Genomic DNA, 6378 nt, shown 5'->3' with positions numbered 1-6378 from the left:
TTTGGGAGGCCCAGGCGGGCGGATCACGAGGTCAAGAGATAGAGACCATCCTGGCCAACATGGTGAAACCCTGTCTCTACTAAAAATACAAAAACTAGCTGGGCGTGGCAGCGTGCACCTGTAGTCCCAGCTACTCAGAAGGCTGAGGCAGGAGAATTGCTTGAACCCAGGAGGTGGAGGTTGCAGTGAGCTGAGATCACACCACTGCATTCCAGCCTGGCAACAGAGTGAGACTCTGTCTCGCAAAAAATAAAAATAAAAATAAAAAATAAATGAATCCAAGTAATATTACAAGATTTCTCAAAACAAAAAAGATCCTTATTTTAAATTCACTGATATCAAGCAAGATTTTTCAAATAATTCAACATTAAGGTCTCCAAGTCAAAGCCCCAGAAAAAGGAAAGTTATGGTTTGTAGTCACTGACTCATTTCCTTAGATGAGTCAACCTTGTGGCCTTAATACTGACTCGTCTTCCTCTCTCCCTTCCTGTTTTAATTCAGAATGGGGGAAAAATAAAGCTTTAATACTTTAGAGCTAGCTTTTCACATCATAATCTTTTTAATAAACCAAATCTTTCTACAAGCTTTTATACACTTTTAAAATTGAAGTCCTATCATATAATTCAATGAACAGTGGATCAAACTCAGAACATGCCACACAGACTTTTCTAAAAGTTATTGAAAAAATTCAGGAATTTTTTTTCCACTTCTTTTTTTTTTTTTTTTTTTTTTTTTTTTTTTTTTCTTGAGATGGAGTCTCGCTCTGTCACCCAGGCTGGAGTGCAGTGGCGCAATCTCGGCTCACTGCAAGCTCCGTCTCCCGGGTTCACGCCATTCTCCTGCCTCAGCCTCTCCGAGTAGCTGGGACTACAGGAGCCCGCCACCACGCCCGGCTAATTTTTTGTATTTTTAGTAGAGACGGGGTTTCACCGTGGTCTCGATCTCCTGACCTCGTGATCCGCCCGCCTCGGCCTCCCAAAGTGCTGGGATTACAAGCGTGAGCCACCGCGCCCGGCCCACTTCTTAAAAGTGAATAGTCAAATGGTCACTGGCACAAAGATGACTTCATTAAAATGTATGTTTTCTGCTACCATGCACAAACCTCTGAAAATAAGCCTGTCTTTCATCTTGTTTTCTTATGTATTCTTTAAATATTTATACACCATAAAAGTTGAGTTCCTTATGAATAAGTTCATGAGTTTACCTAATGCAAAGTCCAAGACACAAAATGAAATGAAGAGAATTGAACACAAACACACCAAAGGCACGTATTCACACGCCCATGACTGTTGGCCAAATGCATAGCAGAAACAGGATACATCTAGCTCCTCTCCAAGTAAGGGCAAGACAAACTGTAAAGGGTTCAGTAATCACCTGGTACTAATGTTGCTGTTGAAAAAGAGCAACTTGCAAACAATGCCTTCATCAAGAACACATAGATAGGTATAGCTCTAACTATAATAATATGATGTACCCCTACCTAACAACACGGGATGGGAGACAGCAACAGTTTGCTCTCTGCTTTCTTGACCCTTGTGCCTCACCCCCTACCTCAAAGCCTTTCTCTTCAACCAGGCCCTCAGGTGCTATTGAATAAATAAAGAATGATTGGGGGTTATTAAAAGTTGCCAACTCCCTCACTCATTGCAAGGAAGCACCTTCCTCATATACTTCAATTAAGACCCCGCCCCTCCAAAATGTTGCTTTGTCTTCAGGAGCACGCACAAGCACCTGACAGGGAAAAAATTAGAGGAGACAACATATTCTATAGAGAGAAGTTCAAAAAGAATTCTTTAGAATTGACATTAGAAAGTCATTGGGACCTGGCCGGGCGCCTGTAATCCCAGCACTTTAGGATGCAGAGGCGGGCGGATAGCCTGAGGTCAGGAGTTCGAGACGAGCCTGGCCAACATGGTGAAACCCTGCTAAAAATTCCACTAAAAATACAAAAATTAGCTGTCGTTGTGGTGCATGCCTGTAGTCCCAGCTACTCGGGAGACCGAGGCAGGAGAATCGCTTGAACCTAGCAGGCAGAGGTTGCAGTGAGCCAAGATAGCACCACTGCACTCCAGCCTGGGCGACAGAGCAAGTGAGACTCCATCTCAAAAAAAAAAAAAAAGTCATTGAGACCTTCCTTAGTTAGAAAGATTGAGCGAAATGGCAAGAAACTAGTTTGCAGTAGAGACAGGAGGCAGTAGAGAAGCTGCTAATAAGAGTGTTCCAGAAAGCTGGTGACGAAGAGAAGATGATAGACGTTAAGGGTGTGATAGCCAGCGGGAGATGTGTGTTAAAGTTTATAAAAACACTTTAAGAGAGTCATTTAATTTTCAAAACATTGTTCAGGTGAGTATTGTAGGTATTGATGGTTGGGGGGGTGGAGTGTGAAATGAGGAACACGTGCTACTCAGTTTTCTAAAGGTAAGGAAAATTTGCAGAAATAATGCATTTGAAAAGGAAGTAATCTTGGCCGGGCACAGTGGCTCACGCCTGTAATCCCAGCACTTCGGGAGGCCAAGGGGGCGGATCACGAGGTCAAGAGATAGAGACCATCCTGGCCAACATGGTGAAACCCCATCTCTACTAAAAATATAAAAATTAGCCCGGCGTGGTAGCTAACGCCTGCAGTCGCAGCTACTCGGGAGGCTGAGGCAGGAGAATCTCTTGAACCCGGGGGGCGGAGGTTACAGTGAGCTGAGATGGCACCACTGCACTCCAGCCTGGGTGATAGAGTGAGACTCTATCTCAAAAAAAAAAAAAAAAAAAAAAGGAAGTAATCTTAATGCTGTTAGCTTTTTTTCCCCCCATAGTTAAGGGTCTTCTCTTGGAATGACAATGTCCAAGTAATTGTAGTCGCATTATAATTACAAATGTAGATGATGGTGTCCCCCGTCTCAAAAATGTAGAAAGTGAGCTTATGGTGGCTGTAACTAGATATTTGTCCAGTAAAATTGTAACAGTTAGTGATATAGCTGAGACTAGACTCAAATTTTATTTGTATTTATCATTCAAATAGCCACGGGGTGAAATTTAAAAGAATTCCTAATATGGAGGCATCATGCTGATTAGCTTAATCCCTATTTAACTAAAATAGTTACATTTACTATGAAACTTGCCTTAATATTTGCAAACTTAGGTTTAATACTTTATCAGCACCAGTTCTGAATTGTAGGATATTTTCTTCCACAGTAATTTAGGAATTAGAGGAAAAAATATCTACAGGATGAGAAAACGGAGTATAGAGTTAAATAACAGTACACATTATTGAATAAATATTGTGTGCCTGTCAGCGTGCTATGGGCTTTAGATGCAATTCTCACAACAGATCAGCACAATAGGTGGTATCATCCTCCATTTCACACATAAGAAACTTGATGCACAAACATGTGTTATTTGTCCATGATACCACAGCTAGTAAGTATACTCAAGCCTAAGTCTTGTTGACTTCAAAGCAATAGCCTTGAGGAAGAGGCTCCTAACAAATTGCTGTGTGTGTGTGTGTGTGTGTGTGTGTGTTTTAAGCATTGAATCCAGTAGGACATGGTGGCTGTGATGCAACAGATCTGTCATTAATCCGATTTATCTTGCTAATAGAGCCTAGTATGGCACCTAGAACTTAGTAGGGTTTCAGTAAATGTTTGGTGAATAAATGAATCAATATATATACAAAATTTTAATCATTTCAAATATTATTTCTTTGGGAAACGTAATTTAAATGTATAAAATGTGTAGGCCAGGTGCAGTGCCTCACGCCTGTAGTCCCAACACTTTGGGAGGGCGAGGCTGGCGGATCACTTGAGGTCAGGAGTTCGAGACCGGCCTGGCCAACATGGTGAAATCCTGTCTCTACTAAAAATACAAAAATCAGCCGGGCGTGGTGGCATGCACCTGTAATCCCAGCTACTCCAGAGGCTGAGGCAGAATCGCTTGAACCCAGGAGGCAGAGGTTGCAGTGAGCCGAGATCGCGCCACTGCACTCCAGCCTGAGCAATAGAGCGAGACTCCATCTCAGAAAAAAGAAAAAGTATAAGGCATATGTTTTATCCCAGAGACTTCTACTTTAGGGTCTAAATTCTTTCTGTAAAGGGCCAAATAATAAATGTTCTAGGCTTTGTGGGCCATAGGGCCTCTGTCACAAACTCTGCTGTTGTGCAAAAGCAGCCATAGACAATACACAAATGAATGCTTGTGGCTGTGTTCTGATAAAACTTTATTTACAAAAACAGAACAGTGGGACCAATTTTGTTTATAGGTCATGGTTTGCCAACCTCTGGCTTAGAAAAAATCATCACATCTAAATAATCTCAACTGGTATCCCCTACTATAGTTACTTAAGTTGCAGGTACAGTATGGGTGAAAAAAAATCACCCTCTAAGAATGAGCTGTCCAATATGATTGCCACTAGCCACATGTGGCTTTGGAGAACTGAAATGTGGCCAGTCTGAATTGAGATGTGCTTTAAATGTAAAATACACATTTGAATTGTGAAGATTTGGTATGAAATAAAGAATGTAGAGCTGAGCATGGTGGCACGCACCTGTAGTCCCAGATACTAGGGAGGCTAAGGGCAGAAAGGATCCCTTGAGGCCAGCCTCAGCAACATAGCAAGACCCCAGTCTCCAAAAAAAAAAAAGTATGTAAAATATATCATTAATAATTATTTCACATTTTGGGAGGCTGAGGTAGGTGGATCACGAGGTCAGGAGTTTGAGACCAGCCTGGCCAATATGGTGAAAACCCGGTCTCTACTAAAAAATACAAAAAAGAAAAAAAAATTAGCTGGGCATGGTGGCAGGTGCCTGTAGTCCCAGCCGCTCGGCAGGCTGAGGCAGGAGAATCACTTGAATCCGGGAGGGAGAGGTTGCAAGACTCTGTCTCAAAAAAAAAAAAAAAAAAAAAAAGGTCAGGGGCCCGGTGGCTCACACCTGTAATCCCAGAACTTTGGGAGGCTGAGGCAGGCAGATCATGAGGTCAGGAGATCAAGACCATCCTGGCTAACATGGTGAAACCCTGTCTCTACTAAAAATACAAAAAACAAATTAGCCGGGCATGGTGGCGGGCGCCTGTAGTCCCAGCTACTTGGGAGGCTGAGGCAGGAGAATGGCGTGAACCCGGGAGGCGGAGCTTGCAGTGAGCCGAGATCACGCCACTGCACTCCAGCCTGGGCGACAAAGCAAGACTCCGTCTCAGAAAAAAAAAAAAAATTTCATACTGCTGACATATTGAAATAATATATTTGATATATTGGGTTAAATAAAACATTATTAAAATTAAATTCACTTCTATTTTTTAAAAGTGAGCACTAAGAATTTTAAATTACATATGTAGCTTGCATTATGTTTCTATCGGGCAGCACTGCTCTAAGATAGAACAGTTACAAAAGAGAGAATCCCTAACAGATTCAAACTCTTTTTCAGCACTGCAAACAAAGTACTGTACCCAATTATCAATGTCTCTCCATTGATGCATGCTATATATCCTGATTTCTACCAATGGTGTTATCATTATCTTTTATGTAAGAATTAAGATCAAGCCCGGGCTGGACACAGTGGCTGACGCCTGTAATCACAGCACTTTGGGAGGCTGAGGCGGGTGGATCACGAGGTCAGGAGTTCGAGACCAGCCTGGCCAACATAGTGAAACCCTGTCTCTAGTAAAAATATAAAAGAAAAAAAAATTAGCCGGGCGTGGTGGCAGGCGCCTGTAATTACAGCTACTCGGGAGTCTGAGGCAGGAGAACCGCTTGAATGGAGGTTCTCCGCTTGAGGCAGAGGTTGCAGTGAGTCAAGATCGTGCCATTGCACACCAGCCTGGGCGACAAGAGTGAAACGCTGTCTCAAAAAAAAACAGATCAAGGCCGGGCACAGTGGCTCACACCTGTAATCTCAGCACTTTGGGAGGCTGAGGCGACCGCGTCATCTGAGGTCAGGAGTTCGAGACCAGCCTGGTCAACATGGTGAAACCCCCGTCTCTACTAAAAATACAAAAATTAGCCGGGCATAGTGGTGGGCGCCTGTAGTCCCAGCTACATGGGAGGTTGAGGCAGGAGAATCACTTGAACCCAGGAGGCAGAGGTTGCAGTGAGCTGAGATCATGCCATTGCACTCCAGCCTGGGTGACAGAGCAAGACTCTGTCTCAAAAAATTGTTAACTCTTTCTTCCTCCACAAGTAACATGTTTCACCAATTTATTTCATTATCTCACTTCTTTCTCATTTTCTCTACACTGTACTGGGCCCTCGTTTTCTCAACTGAATTATCAACAAAGTCTCCTGAAAGGACTTCTTTCTTCCAACCTCTGTCCATAATCTTGATACATGATTCTATACAAAGCTACTAAATACTCCTAAACACTGTGACTCTCTCCTGCTATATATATATG

This window comes from Nomascus leucogenys, chromosome 1a, assembly GCF_006542625.1.
Source record: "Nomascus leucogenys isolate Asia chromosome 1a, Asia_NLE_v1, whole genome shotgun sequence".
Taxonomy (NCBI): domain Eukaryota; kingdom Metazoa; phylum Chordata; class Mammalia; order Primates; family Hylobatidae; genus Nomascus; species Nomascus leucogenys.
This window is presented reverse-complemented; position numbering follows the sequence as displayed.